The sequence below is a fragment of the Lutra lutra genome, chromosome 9, assembly GCF_902655055.1.
Source record: "Lutra lutra chromosome 9, mLutLut1.2, whole genome shotgun sequence".
Classification (NCBI taxonomy): domain Eukaryota; kingdom Metazoa; phylum Chordata; class Mammalia; order Carnivora; family Mustelidae; genus Lutra; species Lutra lutra.
Genome location: NC_062286.1, coordinates 27,321,119 through 27,339,754, shown reverse-complemented (window position 1 = coordinate 27,339,754; position 18,636 = coordinate 27,321,119). Strand labels below are relative to the sequence as shown.

Here is an 18,636-nt window from a genome sequence, read left to right as displayed (position 1 = left end):
AAAGACATATGTTGTCAGATTGCATTTTAAAATAACCTTATAGGGGCACTTGGGTGGCTCAGTGGGTTAAAGCCTCTGCCTTTGGCTCAGGTCATGATCCCAGGGTCCTGGGATCGAGCCCCACATCGGGCTCTCTGCTCAGCGGGGAGCCTGCTTCCCTTCCTCTCTCTCTGCCTGCCTCTTTGCCTACTTGTGATCTCTGTCTGTCAAATGAATAAATAAAAATCTTAAAAAAATAAAATAAAATAAAATAACCTTATATATTGTTCACAAAGCAACAAGTATGTAGTAAACTTAAGGAGCAAAAAATGGAAGAAGGTCATGAAAACACTAACCAAAAAAAGGCTGGGGTCATTACATTAATATCAAAATGAGTTTTAAGTAAAAAAGCATCACTAGGGAGAAGGAAGTGCACATCATACAGATAAAACATATACTTTACCAGGAAGATACAAAAACACTAAATTTTTTTGCTCTGAATAAAGTAGCTTTAAATCTTTAAAGCAAAATCTTCACAGGGGTGAAAGAAGAAATACACAATTCCAAAATCATATTGGAAGATTTTTAACATATCTCTCTCAGTAATTCATGGAACAAGCAGACAAAAATTCAGTAAGGAGGTAGAATATTTGCCTAACACAATTGATCAATTTTACCTATAGAATATATGGAGAACAATTTACCCAACAACTGCAGAACAAACATTTTTTTAAAAATACACAGAACATTTACAAAAATTAATCATATTCTGGCTAATAAGTATCAACAAATATCAAAAGTTAAAGTCATGTAATATATGTTCTTTGATAACAATGACATTTAGCTAGAAATTAATAATAAAAAGATAACTAGAATTAATTATATTTTGAAATTAAGAAATATAGTTCCAAATAACCCATTGGGTCCATAAAAACTATCACCATTAAAATTTGTAATAAAATATTTTGAACTGAATGATAGTTCCAAATATACTATCCATCAAAACCTATGTAAGTTTGTTTCCAGGGTATTAAGTTGGAGCTTCAACTGCATACGTGAAGTGAAGTGAAACATAGATAAATTTCACTCAAAATAGGAAAAATCCTAAACAAGATCTATATAAACCAAATTTAGTAATATTTTGAAAAGGAAATAACATACCAGACCAAACTGCTTTATTTTAGGAACTCAACAGAACTCAACATTCAGATTGCAATTAATGTAGTTCATACATCTGCAGAATCAAGAAGAGAAATCACATGATTGTCTCAATAGTTTTAGAAAAATGGTTTGACAGAATTCACTATCCATTTGTATATAGCAAATTAGATATAGAAAGGAACATCCTAAATCTGATAAGTCATGTCTACTAAAAAACACCTTCAGCAAGCATCGTATTTAATCATGACATGTTGAGAAGCTTTCCACTGAGACTGCTAACACCACTTCTGTTAAAATTCTCCAGGGGTTTTGTGTCATTCAGATTCCTTCCAGGAAACAGAACACACACACACACACACATAGAGAAGCAGCTTAATTGAAAAGAGGTGCTCCCGGTAATAGGGGTACCAGCAAGGACTGGTGAAATGTCAGAAATGGGAAGAGTGTGGCCCCATCACCAACGCTGGGCCAGAATAGCAAAGGGAGTGGACAATAATGGGGGCATTCAGTGGGGGAAGTTTCATTTCTGGAATTTTGGCAATGTTCCATTTCCTGGACTCTGGTGGTTCCACGGATGGCTGCTTTGTGACAGAATCACTGACTGTATGTGTTTGCTCTCTGCACAATAAGAAGGTTAATTATTAAAATAAGAAAATTGCTGATGCGGATGTTGTAACTACATGTCAATAAAAGTAAGTGGATGTCACATGCAGATACAAAATAATTAGAATAAAGATAATTATATATTCACAAACAGGTTAATTAAAGCAATTATAAAGTAGAGCATGAAAGCGGTTTCCTAGGACTTCTAAGGAAACCCCCAAATTAAAAAGAAGCAAAGGCAGGAAAGTAACAAAAATGAGTTCAGATTTATCCCTTAAGATCTTACACACAGCTTTCTTTCTCTTCTCTCCCTCAGGAGTGTTTAAGGGCACTCCCTGAAGCCTAACGATTTTGTGGCCAAATCTCAAAGACTAAGACAGAATCTAAGAAGGACTCAGTGGGGCAGGTTCAAGGATGACCCATCACCTAACTTCAAGCAGAGTAACTCTGCTTTCATCTGTCCAAATATATGAGGTTTCTCTATAAGAATAGATTTGAAGAAAGGAATTATTCTTTAAACTTAAAAAAAAAGGCACCAATTTTGTGAATAAGTAAAACAAGTCCCCAAGGATGGAGTGACTAACCCAAGGTCATTATACACAAATACTAGCAGAGTCATTCGGCTAACAAAGAAAAAAAAAAAAAAAAAAAAAGCACAAGCTTTTTCTATTACAACACAGATCACTCAATCATAATGCTCTCAGGGTACAAAACTGATCCTAAAATAAAATAAAGATTCCTCAAGAAATTAAAAATAGAGCTTCCATATGACTCGGCAATTGCACTACTGGGTATTTACCCCAAAGATACAGATGTAGTGAAAAGAAGGGCCATCTGTACCCCAATGTTTATAGCAGCAATGGCCACGGTCACCAAACTGTGGAAAGAAACCAACAAAGGAAACAAAAATCCATTCTGTTAACTACCAGGACTTGTGACTATTTTAGTATGACATACTTCCTGTCAGGAAAATCTCTGAACTGCACCTCATCAAGTCTATAGAAATTGCTTTGCTCCCTGAACTTGAACCCTTCACCCCCTAAACCTGTCAGACCTTCCTGAAGCCCAGCTAGCCATTGATGAACCTCTGGTGATCACACCGCTGTGACTTATACTAGAAAAGTGAAAAGAAATACTATACTATTTGATGAACTTTGGGAACATTCATCCACAGAATTAAACAGCTGAGCACCATATAATTAAACTGTTAAAAGCATTTGGAGGTATTTAATATTTAAAAGGTAAAAAAAACTTCTGTGAACTAGATAACAAACTGTGAAAGTGTAACTTACAATGTGTAGCTAAATATATTGTACCTCTATTGTTTTCTGATTGCAAGTAGTTTCCTTAAAAACACTATCATATAATGGTCCAAAGAAGCCAGCCTCAACTGTGTTTCAGTTTAGTTGAAAAGGAAGGTGAATGATATTTTAACCCCAAATGCTGATGGATAATGCGAGCTTATTGCCTAAGGCACAACTATATCTAACAAAATAAAATCAAACTCACAGAAATCAATATTTAAACAGAGTTACTAAAACATCCCATCCACTTATTTTTTTTTCTGGCAGATCGGTACACAGACATATTTGTTGTCACTCACATTTTAAGATTTATCAATACAAATGTTAGGGCCTTAGGAGCTAATTTCTAAGTAAAAAGTAATAAAAACCACAGTCTCAAGAAAACAACTTCAAGAATATCATTCTTGAAGATGAGTTTATAAATACAACAGCTCATGTTTACCTTCAGGTAGTTAAAACATCATTTACACAAATTCTATAGACGCTAACTATCATAGGCATTCTTAGCTCGTAAATCAGTCTCTGTTACCTTCTGGCTTAAGATCCTTTTGTTGAGGGCAGGAATGTGACTAGATCCATGTGATAGTCTGGCTTTCCCAGTGTCCACAGGAGGGAGATAGGGTGACTCATCATTTGGAAAGGGAGCATGAACCAAGATATGTTGGTGTGGCCTCTGGGAAGGCATGAACACCCTGATAAAAGAGGATATATACTTGTAGTGAGGTTATTTCCCCTTCTTAATGCATTTATGGAAAAGCATGCAATTGCTAGAATTGATGTTATTATACAACCATGAGGCAACAAGTATTAGAAGACTAAGAAAAGGAATTCCCCATTTGTCTGCCTCCAAACCACTTGTTATATGGGAAAAAAAAAAAAAAAGAAAAAAACAGATTTATAATGTTAAGCCTCTGTAAGTCGAATATGCCATTACTTACAGCTGAAAGCAATTCTAACTAATAGGCCACTTATAATTTTATATCTATTTGATAGAAATCTTTCTAAAATACCACAAATACCACAAAATTTCCTCCCTTACTAAAAATAAAAGATTGAATTTTTTTTATGTTTATTCTTTAATGACTCAGCATCATATTAAGATGTGAAGTGGGGGGCACCTGGGTGGCTCAGTGGGTTATGCCTCTGCCTTCGGCTCAGGTCATGATCCCGGGGTCCTGGGATCGAGCTCCACATCGGGCTCTCTGCTCAGCAGGGAGCCTGCTTCCCTTCCTCTCTCTCTGCCTGCCTCTCTGCCTGCTTGTGATCTCTCTCTGTTAAATAAATAGATAAAAATCTTAAAAAAAAAAAAAAAAGATGTGAAGTGGGGTTTTTTTGTTTGTTTTTTTATACCAGCCAGAAAATACCATTTCTATTGTTATTTCCTGGCCTGGGACTAGGGTAAGGCAAGTGAAGGACTCACTGAGTGAAATTTGAGAGGGATTCAGAAACCTCAGTAATCCAGATCTTTTCTTTTCTTTCTTTAAAGAGCGAGAGGTTGGGGGCACGGTGCGGAGAGGCAGATACAGAGGGATAGAGAGAATCCTAAGCAAGCTCCACACTCACCATAGAGCCCGAAGTGGGTGTCTGTCTCATGACCCCAAGATCATGACCTGAGCCAAAATCAAGGGTCAGGCACTTAAAAGACTGAACCACCTGGGCACCCCCAGATAAATATTTTAATAAAAAATCTTTTTAAAACTTGAAATTAATTAATAAAATTCATGGTGAGCAAAAGTTATCAAAGTATTCAAAAATTCAAGATCAATATTACTGATTTTTCCTCTCATCTCGGGCTCCAACATGGCTAAGCATAGTGCTACCCTTGCTATTCTGTCACTAGTACCACTTATTTCATAACAGAACAAATCTCTTGACAGAGAAGCATCGAAGATGAAGAAAGAAACTAAAGACCAAGCTCTCCTATATTTTTCCTGTACTGTGCATAGGATTTGTGACAGTTTCTTTCCCTTCTTATTGTGTAGAAGCCTTAGTTCAATTACATGCAGAATTCTGGTTGTATTTCCAGACGGTTATAGTCACCAGAATTCTCTATTCTATATCAATGGATATTAATTCAAGAGTGCTGTAATCATCCCCCAAATTCGTTATGTAAATATAAGCATGTCTTTAAAACCCATAAATATATACAAACATTCCTGGAATGACAATTCCTTACAATTTTTATTTGGTTCAGTAAACATTTATTGAGTACTTTATAGTCATCAGGAGCTCTAGACTTTGAGGATGCAAAACTAAGGGGAAAAAAGATCCCTGTGTTGTTTGCAATATTTTTAAACACTCATTTTTCAATTGCCTGTGGGACTGAAATGTAACACTGTCTTATGATTAAATATCAGGTGAACTGATGGTGGAATAGCTAATATTTCAAGAACAAAGAGACTGCTTTCTGCAGTAAATGTGAAATTACACCATGTTTATCTAAGTCTTCTAACTGTCCCACGGGAATAGCAACTGAGAGCAGATGCAAATGTGGAACAAATGTCTGGAAGGATAATAATGGAGCATGGCATCTGGGTATTCTCCAGTCCACCAGGAATAAAATTGACTGGATTAGAGCTTTTGTGGGACTGGAGGGTCAAAGAACAAAGGCCTTCTCCTTTCTGTCCCTAGGCAAGCTCAGAAAGGACAGAGTCAAGCTCTATGTGTCAGACATAGCCCTTTTCATGCCACCAATCAGTGAGATGAGAGGCTCTTTACGTTCCCTATAGGATATCAGTGGAATTAGTGAAGAGAGGCAACATGCATCAGTGAAAACTCATTATGACTCATCCCTTTTCAATTATCTAAGAGTCTCCCTTTGTGATAAAGGAATCATCAAAGAACTGGGACTTAAGTGATTTAAAATGTTTTTTAAAAAGTCATAAAGAATAGTAGGTTCTATAAAATTGAATCACATCAAAGGTGAGGTACTTGTCTGCAATACTAACAAGCTTTTTTTCCTGTTGATAGGGTCAGAGAACAACACTTACCTGGCTCTAAAATGGTACCTTCAACATCTACCTCCCTAAATACAAGCAGAGTATCAGTAATCATTACCTGAATTTCAAGTGCCAATAAATACTATATTGGAATCCCCAAGCAGGGCTCAGCGAATATTCTGTAGATTGTTCTGTAGATTCTGTGCAATTGTTAATTTAATTTAGGAGCAGCTTGACACCATGGAAAAGCATGGACATTGGTGTCTGGAAGACCTATGTGCTTTTTTTTTTTTTTTTTTTTTCATTTTGTTAGGGGTTTCCTCCACCCTCCCCTGCCAGCTCTGCTGCACTTCCTATCCTGCTGTCCATCTTTTCTCCCCAGAGACCGGGTAATCTACAGTCTGCATCCTTGTAGATCGAGGTGCTCTGTAGGGATCATATCCATGGTATACACAGTGCCTTTTTTTTTTTTTTTTTTGGCAGACAGAGATCACAAGTAGGCAGAGAGGCAGGCAGAGAGAGAGGAGGAAGCAGACTCCCCGCTGAGCGAGAGCCCGATGCAGGGCTCGATCCCAGGACCCTGAGACCATGACCTGAGCCGAAGGCAGAGGCCCTTACCCACTGAGCCACCCAGGTGCCCCTACACAGTGCCTCTTTGAGCTTCATCTATTATGTTAGATTTTCCGGTCCATTCATTATTAATGCCCATTGAGAAGCTCACGTATCTGTTTTTAATGGTGTTTTGAACTTCCAAATAACCATGATTCCCTAATTGTTATAGTCCATTAGGATTGTATCAAGATTATAATGCATGCTACAGTAATGAGAGCCCATAAGGAAGCTGCTGGTCATGGTACAAGGCCATCCACAAACTTGTGTGTATGTGATCCATCTGTGCTTTACCAAAAATCAAATAATTTACCAACCTTTTTTTAAGTCAGGGATTTAAATAAAGATCTTAATTTCTACTTTCTTGAGAAGTTAGACAGTGTGGCAACACCAGGACTGTATTCCTGTATGGCAACATTGCCTGGGACTGAGTAGGATCTGCTTGTTTTAGGAGTGTGGGCTATTCAGTGTGCCACAATTGACCCTACCATGATGTATCCATTTATATTACTGTCAGACACCTCTAGACATTTGAGTTTATGATACCTGATGAATCATTGGGTCTACCACAAAGTGGCAGTAGGACCTGATATAATCTCCAAACCACTGATAGGAGTAATAATAATTATATAATTATTATGATATATGGCAACATGTTTACTATGACAGCATAATTACAAAATATTTTACATAAATTAACTCATTGAATCTTCACACAACTCATTGAGAAAAGTATTGCTATTATCCCCATTTTACAGATAAGGAAACCATGGCACAGGGAAGTTGAGTAACTTGCCTGCTCATAAAGCTAATAAAGGGCATTGCTAGAATAAAGTGAGATAATTGTGAAGCTGCCCTGAAAAAAATTAAATGCTATGCAAACCTAAAATGGATTATCATTGTTATTATTGGTGTTATAGCATATCCTTCCCAACAGTTTATCTAGGAGGAAGGTGCAATTCTTTTTACAAGAAAAAATGAGTGTCAGATATATGCTTATTATTAAATTTCTTCCTGTGAATGAATAAAGGAATGTGTACAAACAGAAAAAATGAGAACTATGCAAAAAGGAAGGAAGTAAGGGTATAATTATGGTAATAGATTATAATTTTTAGATTGTGGATTTAACCTTGAAACTTTAAACTATCACATTAATTAATTAAAATTTTCAATTTACTTAGTTTTTGTTTTGCAGACATACTGTTTGATGGTAAATTAATACCAATACATCCATCCCTTGTGCTTGTCTCATTGCCTTTCCCCAGGTCTTAAAGTCCTTTTATTCCTGTAATAGTGTAAGGCTATTTTTCAACAACAACAGGAAGTTAAAAAAGCAATTGTACACCTTATTCGAGTAAAATCTCCTTCTTCCGCATTTACATTCCTTGCGTACTGACTTTATTCAGTGTCCTAAAAGCCACATAGTAGAAGCTGAATCTGGATGTACTATTTCAGTGCCTACGTGTTATTAATGACTGACCGTATTTCACTTTACAGTTTGTGAATTTCTTTTACATTTTCTCTTTTAATCTTCACAATAACCCTGTAAGATATTAATGCATGGGTGATTGTTAACCTCTCAACAATATAAATGTGACTTATCTTGATATAGAATATTATGGGCATATAAAAATAAAGGGCATTAGCTGTGAATTTCTGAATTATTTAGATTGTTATTATGATTTCATTACTTGGATTCAAAAGGGGACTTTATGGATCCTCCAGACCAAATACTTTATCTTCCAGAAAAGAAACCAATTCTGAGTAAGTTAGTGGCAGAACCAGGGCAAGAAACATAGTGTCTTGATTCCCATTTCAGATTTCTTTTCACTCTTACATACCTTATTTTCTGAAAATAAAAAGGTGAAAGAATATACAGTTTCCCTCCGTTTGCAAAAATGGTCCTATTTACAGAGGTGAGCTATAAGGGAGAAGTCTTAAACAGCCCTGAAATATTATTAGAACACCAATATGGGTGAAAAGCAGATTTTTTTTTCTTCAGTTAGAAGAGATGGGGATTGGGAGTAGGTAATAACTCCCATTACACAGACTGTAGTTTTCAATAAAGAATCTCACTTCTGGAAGGGAAAGTCACACTAAATATCCATTTCATGGGATACCAGGAAGATTTTTAATTGTCATAGTTTATTAACACTGCTCATTCAGCTATTCAGTCATGTTCTCCTTGAGAGCAAAGGGATAATTCCCTGAATAGCCTCCGTGTTCGATGTCATTAACCATTACTCACTGGAATTTACACTGTTCAGCAGTGTTCCATGTACGCAGATCCCAAATAAATAGTATCTCTGCCACCATTCCGCTAGCTAGCTAGCATCCTAGCCTCTTAACAGCTTTAGAGTTGCAACCGTGAATGGATCGTTCGTGCTCCAGGAGCAACCCTCGACCTGTGCTGAGATCTCATCGCCTCACACTTCGGCCTCAGCAGTGCTGCAGCTTTCATCAACCTACACACGCTGAAGCTTTTTCCACCTTAAATATTAAAAAAAAAAAAATTCCTTTGATCCTACGTCTTTCCTCAAGTGTCATTATATTTCTCTGCTCTACTCAATAGAAAAACCTACAAAAATGTGTTGATGCTCACCCTATTTCCTTTCCTCCCTCCTCTATTAAACCGTCACCAACCAGGCAGCTCTGTCCCAGCCACTAATTGCCTCCCCATCCAGTGGTCAACTCTCAGTCTTCTCTCTCTCTCTCTCTCTTTTTTTTTAAACTCCTGACCAGTATTTGATTCAAGTGAACATCCTTCCATCTTGAAACACATTTTTCACATGGTTTCCATGATACCATATTTTTGGTTTTCCTCCTTTCTCCCCTGGTCTCTTTTTCTCAGTTTCTGGCTGGATTCTTTGTACATCCCAATCTTTTAGTAATGTCCCTACATATAGTCATCTGAATATTGTATGTCTCTATCTACCCTCTCTTCCTTAGTGATCACCTTCATTTCCATAGCTTTATGCACCATCTTTACACCTGCCAAATTTATATCTCTAGCCCGCATTTCCAAATGTCTCTGTGAAATCCAGAATCTGATATCCAATCTTTACTTAATATTCAGTAGTCCTCTTGGATGCCTGGCGAACATCTCAGAATTAGTTGGTCAAAAATATAACTCCAGCTTTGCACAGTGGCAGTATCATAGCCAGTGAGTTTTATCTGAGGCACCGTTATTGCTAATTCAAAAATATAACTCCTAATTCTCGGACCTAACAAAACTGTACACCTCCCACACACTCCTCCCTATTTCTGAAAATGATGACTCAGTCCTTTTGGCCATAATGACCCTCACTGGTTCCTCATCACCCTTTATAACAGTTATGCCCCTTGCCCTGACAGTATCTATTCTTACCTGCATAATATTTTTTCTGAAGCATTTATCACTAGCTGATATATGGATGTCTGAATGTAAACTTCATGAGGAAAGCAACTTCTGTTTCGCCCACTGCTACTTCCTAAAATCCTGGAACTCTGCCTTATAGCAGGGTTGGAGAGGTCTGCTCAGTGAAAACTGTCATTTAGAAATAAATATCTCTTAACGTAGTTCTATATAAATAGGAATCTGCCATAATTCTTTAAGCCCTCATATCCTCCTGAGTCCTTCATTTTCTCTCTGCACCTGCCCCTCCAGCTACTCATACCAATGCCCACAACTTGAACCATATCATCACTCAAAAATATACCACCTCAGAAACCTCCAGAATCCTGATCTCTGTCCATAATCTTCTCTTCCTATAGAGCTGTCATGCTTCCATCTCCTTCACAACTTCTTGCCAGGCTCAGAGACCATAAGTTTCTTCTAGTGGTCTTTCTTCCTGGCCTTACTTCCTTATTCAGCCTGGATGGCATTATTATGCCATGAACGTTTAGTCCCCTTGCCTTATTGTAACTTCTTGCTGTGTTTGGGCTTTAATATTCCAAGTCTCTGATTTAAAACGATGTACTTCCAAACCTAAATAGCCCTGCAGAAGCTCAATCTCTAAGTCAGACTGCCCGGGTTCAAGTAAATAATAGTATGTGAATACAGGCAAATTTCCTGGCCTCAAAAGCCTTCGTTTTCATTGAAATAATAATTGTACTTTTCAGAGGCTATTTATGAAGACTAAATGAACCAATCTAACTAAAGTGCTTATCACAGTAGGTTACTATTACCATTATTATACCCAAACTGTTGTGCACAGCAGAAGAATATCATAGAACCACCATCCATCTAAGTGCCCCTAGAATGTGTGGGCCTTCCAGTCCTGCTCACCAGTGTATTTTTTGATCTTTAGTTATCTGCCCCTCTCATTTTGCTGACCCCTTTTGCAAATCATCACCTTTTCATCAAGCACTTAAGTTCTAAGAGTATCTATGTATCCACCCTAGTTCCCTCTTCCTTCCAGTCTCAAGGCTGAAGAATCATTATTTTATTCTTTTTTTTTAAAGATTTTATTTATTTATTTGACAGAGAGAGATCACAAGCAGGCAGAGAGGCAGGCAGAGAGAGAGGCAGAGAGAGAGGAGGAAGCAGGCTCCCTGCTGAGCAGAGAGCCAGATGCGGGGCTCGATCCCAGGACTCTGAGATCATGACCTGAGCCGAAGGCAGCGGCTTAACCCACTGAGCCACCCAGGCGCCCCTCATTATTTTATTCTTGAACAACTTGTATGTTGCTCTTGATACTTTGCACTCTGATCAGTTACTCCTTTCTCCTGATCCTCAGTCTCTTCTTCCCTCCTGGCACTCTTCCTCAGCTTTTTAAAATAATCAGGCTGATCCTATGCATCTTTTTTTTTAAGTTCCCTTTACTCTGAGATCTCATTTAGATACTGTCCTCATAATCTCACATTCTTTTCAATCCTGCTTTTGAAAAGAGTTGTGCCATCTTACATTATCCATTCTTGATTTCCCACTAAATTCTTAACTCTTTAAACTTATATATTTAGCATTTTCCATAACTAATATTCTTTTTTTTTTATTTTATTTTTTATAAACATATATTTTTATCCCCAGGGGTACAGGTCTGTGAATCGCCAGCTTTACACACTTCACAGCACTCACCATAGCACATACCCTCTCCAATGTCCATAACCACACCCCCCTCCCAACCCCCCTCCCTCCCATCAACCCTCAGTTTGTTTTGTGAGATTAAGAGTCACTTATGGTTTGTCTCCCTCCCAATCCCATCTCATAACTAATATTCTTGAACACATGATTTAAAAGTTGTGTAATATCTTTGAAATTTCCACATTGTTTTGAGATTACAATCTCACACAATAGAAAAGTTTTTGTGGTATAATAAACTAGTAATTATTTCTCTTGATAAGGATAGTGGAATCAGTGATTATAGTCCTTCCAGTCCCATTTTGATTAATTCTTTTCACTTAAAAGTTTTTGCATTTATTTTCAACAAAATAAGGCCAGATATTTTCTTTTGCATTTTGGTCACAATATAAATCCTACCCACTTTAGGTATTTATTGAATATTTATCAAACAAATAAATTAGTAATAAACTCTAGGTAAGAAACTTTATGAGTAGACTCAAACAATAATTGTGAAGATTGATAATACATTTGATTTTTATTTGCAGTGCTGCTGTATGGAACTGTACTCCAATAAATAAAAGAACTCTATGACAATCATTAAGAAAGTTCCTTTTGGGGCAGCTATGGAGTACTAAACTCATCAGTCAGTTTAGCCAAGTAAAACTCATCAAGTAGTTAATTGGCACAATGGGAAGAAAAAGATTGATTGATTTTCCACCTTTTCAATAAGTTAATTTTACTTTGTGAAATAACCTTTTGAAGAGTGCTTTCTGAAGCTTCAGACATTGGCTTCAGACTGTTCATCATTCAACACTTTCTAAGTTAGAAATGGAGACTGCAAGAGACTCATTTGGCAGGAAGGGAAATTACTTGGAGGAGTGGAGTGTGCCAGTCAATTTGTCAGGTGCTTTCTCATTAAGGACTTAAGAGATAAGGGTCAGTCTTTGAGCTAAGAACAGATTCTAAACACACACTTTCCTATTAAATGGCTTCACAAAAAGCCAAATTCTAAACCATTTGTAACTCTGAAGATAAGGATATACACATTGCCAAGTTCCTATCAACTGAGCTGCCATTGTTATTAATTATTGTAATAATGGCTCACACACAGGAGGTATTATCCAACATGCATTGACTCAGTGCTTTATCGACCACAAATGGAGAAACCACAATAATAACAGATGTAGGGGAAATGTAGCAGTCCCTTTCCATCAAATGACTTCTGTTATGAATAATTAAAATTTTATTTTTAATTTAATCCAATTGATCTTGGTTTCAAGTTTTTCCCTTAATTGAAAATGACTGTCCAGGGGCGCCTGGGTGGCTCAGTGGGTTAAGCCGCTGCCTTCGGCTCAGGTCATGATCCCAGGTCCTGGGTTCAAGCCCCACATCGGGCTTTCTGCTCAGCAGGGAGCCTGCTTCCTCCTCTCTCTCTGCCTGCCTCTCTGCCTACTTGTGATTTCTCTCTGTCAAATAAATAAATAAAATCTTAAAAAAAAAAAAAAGAAAATGACTGTCCAACATTTATAAAATTCATTATTTCAACCTTCTATAAATGTATGAAGGGAGCCATGGGAATGCAGAGATGCACCAATCAGGACCCCATTCTCAAAGTATTTAATAACCAATAGGGAAGATGTATAAAATACTGTAATACAAAGTTATATGATTGACATGAGAAGTACAGAGCAACGTTGTAGATTAGGAGAGGATGGAGTCTCTTTCAGCTGAGAAAATCAAGGAAAGCCAAAGAACTTGTGTTGAGATGGTTAGAACTTCAGGATGGATGGTTACACCTGCAAGAGGAGAGTGCATTTAGGTGAGGGGAACAACTTTGAACATAAGAGCCTTCTGATACTTAGCAGGTGGTGAGGAGACCAGTTTGCCTAGAAGACAGGCTTATTTAAATGATCAGGAGATAGGAATGGAAAGGTAATTTTAGAATACATTGAGTAAAAAAGCCTAGAAACAGGGCAATGATGGTTAAAAAAAACAAACAAACAAACAAAAGGGATGCCCCACATACACATTTCACATATATGAAAGGTAGTCTCCAAACTTACTGTATGCCCCTGCAGTTGTAAAACCAAAGTAATCACAGTCATTTCACAATTCTGTAGATGATTCTGTCTTGATATTTTTCATTTTCCTTTGCCTTTGTGGTTTTATTATCACAGTCACTTTTGAAACCTTACTTATGGGCTAAATTCAGGTTATACTCATACTCACACCCTTCTTTTTTGTTTATTTGTTTTTAAAATAAGCTTTCTATTTTAGGATAGTTTTAGATTTGCAGAAAATTTGCAAAGATTGTGTAACAGTTCCTATGTACCCAGCACCCAGTTTCCTCTGTTGTTAAGATTTATTTTTTAATTTTTATTTTTCAGTGTTCCAAGATTCATTGTTTATGCACCACATCCAGTGCTCCGTGCAATATGTGCCCTCCTTAATACCCACTACCAGACTCACCTAACCCCCACACCACTCGCTGCCAAAACGCTCAGTTTCTCAGAGTCCACAGTCTCTCATGGTTTGTCTCTCCCTCCAGTTTCCCCCAACTCACTTCTCCTCTCCTTCTCCCAATGCCCTCCATGTTATTCCTTATGCTCCATAAGTAAGTGAAACTGTATGATAATTGACTCTCTCTGCTTGACTTATTTCACTCAGCAAAATCTCTTCCAGTCCTGTCCACGTTGATACAAAAGTTGGGTATTCATCCTTTCTGATGGAGGCATAATACTCCGTTGTATATATGGGCCATATTTTCCTTATCCATTCGTCTGTTGAAGGGCATCTTGGCTCTTTCCACAGTTTAGCAACTGTGGCCATTGCTGCTATGAACATTGGTGTACAGATGGCCCTTCTTTTCACTACATCTGTATCTTCAGAATAAATACCCAGTAGTGCAATTGCAGGGTCATAGGGTAGCTCTATTTTTAATTTCTTAAGGAATCTCCACACTGTTTTCCAAAATGGCTGCACCAACTTGCATTCCCACCAACAGTATAAGAGGGTTCCCCTTTTCTCCACATCCTCTCCAAAACTTGCTGTTTACTGTCTTATTGATTTTGGCCATTCTGACTGGTGTAAGGTGGTATCTCAATGTGGTTTTGATTTGAAACTCCCTGATTGCTAATGATGATGAATATTTTTCCATATGTCTATGAGCCATTTGTATGTCTTCATTGGAGAAGTGTCTGTTCATGTCTTCTGCACATTTTTTGACATGATTATTTGTTTTGTGTGCGTTGAGTTTGAGGAGTTCTTTATAGATTGTAGATATCAGCCCTTTGTCTATTGTGTTATTGGTGAATATCTTCTCCCATTCCATGGGTTGCCTCTTTGTGCTCTTGACTGTTTCCTTTGCTGTGCAGAAATTTTGATCTTGATGAAGTCCCAAAAGTTCATTTTTGCTTTTGTTTCCTTTGCCTTTGGGGACATGTCTTGAAAGAAGTTGCTGTGGCCAGTGTCAAAGAGGTTACTGCATATGTTCTCCTCTAGGATTTTGATAGATTCCTGCCTCACATTGAGGTCTTTTATCCATTTCGAGTTTTTCAAAGAGCTGGAACAAGCAATTCTAAAATTTGTATGGAACAAGAAGAGACCCTGAATTGCTAAGGAAATGTTGAAAAAGAAAAACAAAACTGGGGGCATCACGTTGCCTGATTTCAAGCTTTACCACAAAGCTGTGATCACCAAGACAGCATGGTACTGGCAAAAAAAAAAAAAAAGACACATAGACCAGTGGAACAGAGTAGAGAGCCCAGATATGTACCCATAACTCTATGGTCAACTAATCTTCAACAAAGAAGGAAAAAAATATACGGTGGAAAAAAGACAATCGCCTCAATAAATGGTGCTGGAAAAATCGGACAGCTATGTATATAAGAATGAAACTCGACCATTCTGTTGTTAAGACTTTATATTACTATTGAGCGCCTAGGTGACTCAATCTGTTAAGCATCCAACTCTTGATTTCAGCTCAAGTCATGATCTCAGGGTTGTGAGATTGAGCCCCACATCAGCCTCTGTGCTGGGCATGGAGCCTGCTTAAGATTCTCTTTCTCTTTCTCCCTCTAACCCCAACCCCGTGCACACTCTCTCTCATTATTTCTCTTAAAAAAAGAAAAAAGATTTTATATTAGTATGGTACATTTGTCACAATGAATGTCACAACCAATACTGATACATTATTACTAATTAAAGTCCATTTTTTTTCAGATTTATTTAGTTTTTAACTAATATTTTTCTGTTCCAGAATCTCATCCAGAGTACCACATTGTATTTAGTTGTCATGTCTCCCCTACCCTGTCACAGAAACTGTGTCAGTTTCTCAGACTTTTCTTTGACTTTTTTGATGACCTTGAGTAGTAGTTGTCATTTATTTTGTAGACTATCCCTTGATTTATGTCTGTCTGATATTTTTCTAATGGTTAGACAGGGTTTATGAGTTTCAGGGAGGAAAACTACAGAAGTAAAGTCCCATTTTTATCACATCATATCAAAGGGCACATGCTATCAATTATTGATGTTAAACTTTTTCACAAGCTGGGAAACCTGTTTCTCAGGTTTCCATACTATAAAGTTATTCATCTCCCCCCCCCCTTTCCATACTGAACTATTTGGAAGGAAATCATTATATTTAGCCCACACATAAGGGATAGGGGAGGAGTCAGAGTTATGTTCCACTCTCTTAAGAGAGAAAAGAAGTATCTATATAAATTCCCCCTCATTAATTAACTTATTCATTCAAATATGTATATCAGAATTGACTTATGAATATTTATTTTGTACTTTGGATTATAATCCAATACTATGTTATTTATATTTTTGCCCAGTTGCTTCAACTTTAACCATTGGGAGCTCTTTCAGTTGGTTCTTGTATCCCTTGGAAATGCCCCATTGGATATTTTTTCTTGAGTACTTTCTTATTTTTCAGTACCACAATATGATCCAAGCTCATCTTGTGTATTCCCTGCTCCTGCTTTTGAGTTAACCATTTCTCCAACAAACCCTGGTTCCTTTAAGGGAGAATGGTATTAATAACCAAGATATGGACTCTGGGTATGCTCATTACTACTGGAATGTAGTAATTGCTTCCAGGCCTTCTCAGCAAACAGAACTTGGAAAGCTATGTCTGTCTACTAATCCAAACACATATCTATAATTGTTTCTTTATTTAGCCACCTGTATCTGTGTAAAACTAAATGTGAATTCATATCAGTGTACCCCATCATAATCCAGTACTAAATGATTTTTTCTAGTCTTCCTCCTTTATGTATCTGTAACCTTCTACTCCACCAGTAATTCCCACCATTCAGACATTTATTTAAATATTTTCAATCCTAGTATACATGTATAGTAATTTCAGAATTGGTAAACTCTTCTCCTATGAGAAACAAGTTTGTTAACAAGACTGCAGTGCTTATGTATAGTTCCTTTTGTCTTTAGTCTTAAAATCCCCACTCATTCCCGTAATTATTTAGGTCAGCACCATATTTTAAAATTAACAAATAATTTTTTAGGTTTGCAAAAAAAGTGAACAAAAAGTAGAAAACTCCCATGTAGCTCTTCCCTACGTGACTACACACAGTTTCCCTATTATTTCTCAATTGTTAACATTGGTGTGATACAATTGATGAACAAATATTGATACATTATTATTAACTAGAGTCCACAGTTTGTTTGTTTTTTTAAGATTTCATTTATGTATTTGACAGAGAGATCACAAGTAGGCAGAGAGGCAGGCAGAGAGAGAGAAGGGAGGAAGCAGACTCCCCACTGAGCAGAGAACCTGATGTGGGGCTCCATCCCAGGACCCTGAGATCATGACCTGAGCTGAAGGTGGAGGCTTAACCCACTAAACCACCCAGGCACCCCTAGAGTCCACAGTTTACATTAGGATTATCTGTGAATGTTGTATAGTTTTATAGGCTTTGACAAATGTATGTCATATGCCCAGCATTACAGTATCATATAGAATAGTTCCACTGCCCCTAAAAATATCCCCTCTGCTCTTGACAACCAATGATCTTTTTATTGTCCCTACTTTGTTTATTGTTTTGCATTTTCATATAACTCTTTTTAAATTGTGGTAAACTCTACATAACAAAATTACCATTTTATTCACTTAAGTATACAATTTCTCCTCATGCATTTTTAATTGTGGTAAAATACACATAACGTTTATCATTTTAAGCATTTGCAATTGTATGATTCACTGGCATTAAATACATTCACAGTGTTGTATAACCATCACCACTCTCTTTACTCAAAACCTTTTCATCATTTCCAATAAAAACTCTGTACCTATTAAACAATAATTTCTCCACCTTTCCCAACTTCAGTAAGCTTATATCACATATTTCCAGTGATACGGTTAGATTTCTTTGTAGCAATCTGCTTTCCAGCCTGGGATCCCTTAACCTCCTAATTGATTTTTTTATTTGCATACACTAAGGTTCACTCTTTGTGCTGTAAAGTTGTATGGGTTTTGATAAACACACAGTGTCATGTGTCTGCCATTATAGTATCATACAGACAGTTGTGTAACGTTTAAAAAAATCCTCTGGGCTTTATCTGTTCTATCCTATTCCCTCCCTAAACCCCTGATCGCCACTAAATGATCTAATATCTCTATACTTTTGCCTTTTTCCAGAACATTATAAAAAAAAAAAAATCATCGAGCATGGAGCCTTTTCAAACTGGAGGGGTTTTTTCAGTTAAAAATAAACATTTAAGTTATGTCTGCATCTTTTTGTGGCTTGATAGCTCATTTATTTTTATCACTAAGCAACATCCCATTGTATGGATTTACCACAATTTATCCATTCACCTACTAAACAACATTTTAGCTGCTTCCAGTTTTTGGTGATTATGAATAATGCTGCTATAAACATTATTGCCCAGGTTTTTGTGTGAACATATATTTTCAAGTCAGTTGGGTAAATATCTAGGAACACATATGAGATAAGACCATGTTTAGCTTTGTCAAAAACTG

The 18,636-nt window shown here is 37.0% G+C and overlaps 1 long non-coding RNA gene and 1 other non-coding gene across 2 annotated transcripts in view; both read left to right on the top strand.

The window, feature by feature from the left end:
• Positions 1-18,636, top strand: part of LOC125110071 (uncharacterized) — a 295,338-nt gene that overhangs the window by 140,667 nt on the left and 136,035 nt on the right. The gene's annotated exons all lie outside the window — the stretch shown is intronic.
• Positions 9,730-9,876, top strand: LOC125110114 (U4 spliceosomal RNA). The gene has a single exon (XR_007130447.1). It is a non-coding gene; the product is annotated as a U4 spliceosomal RNA (small nuclear RNA).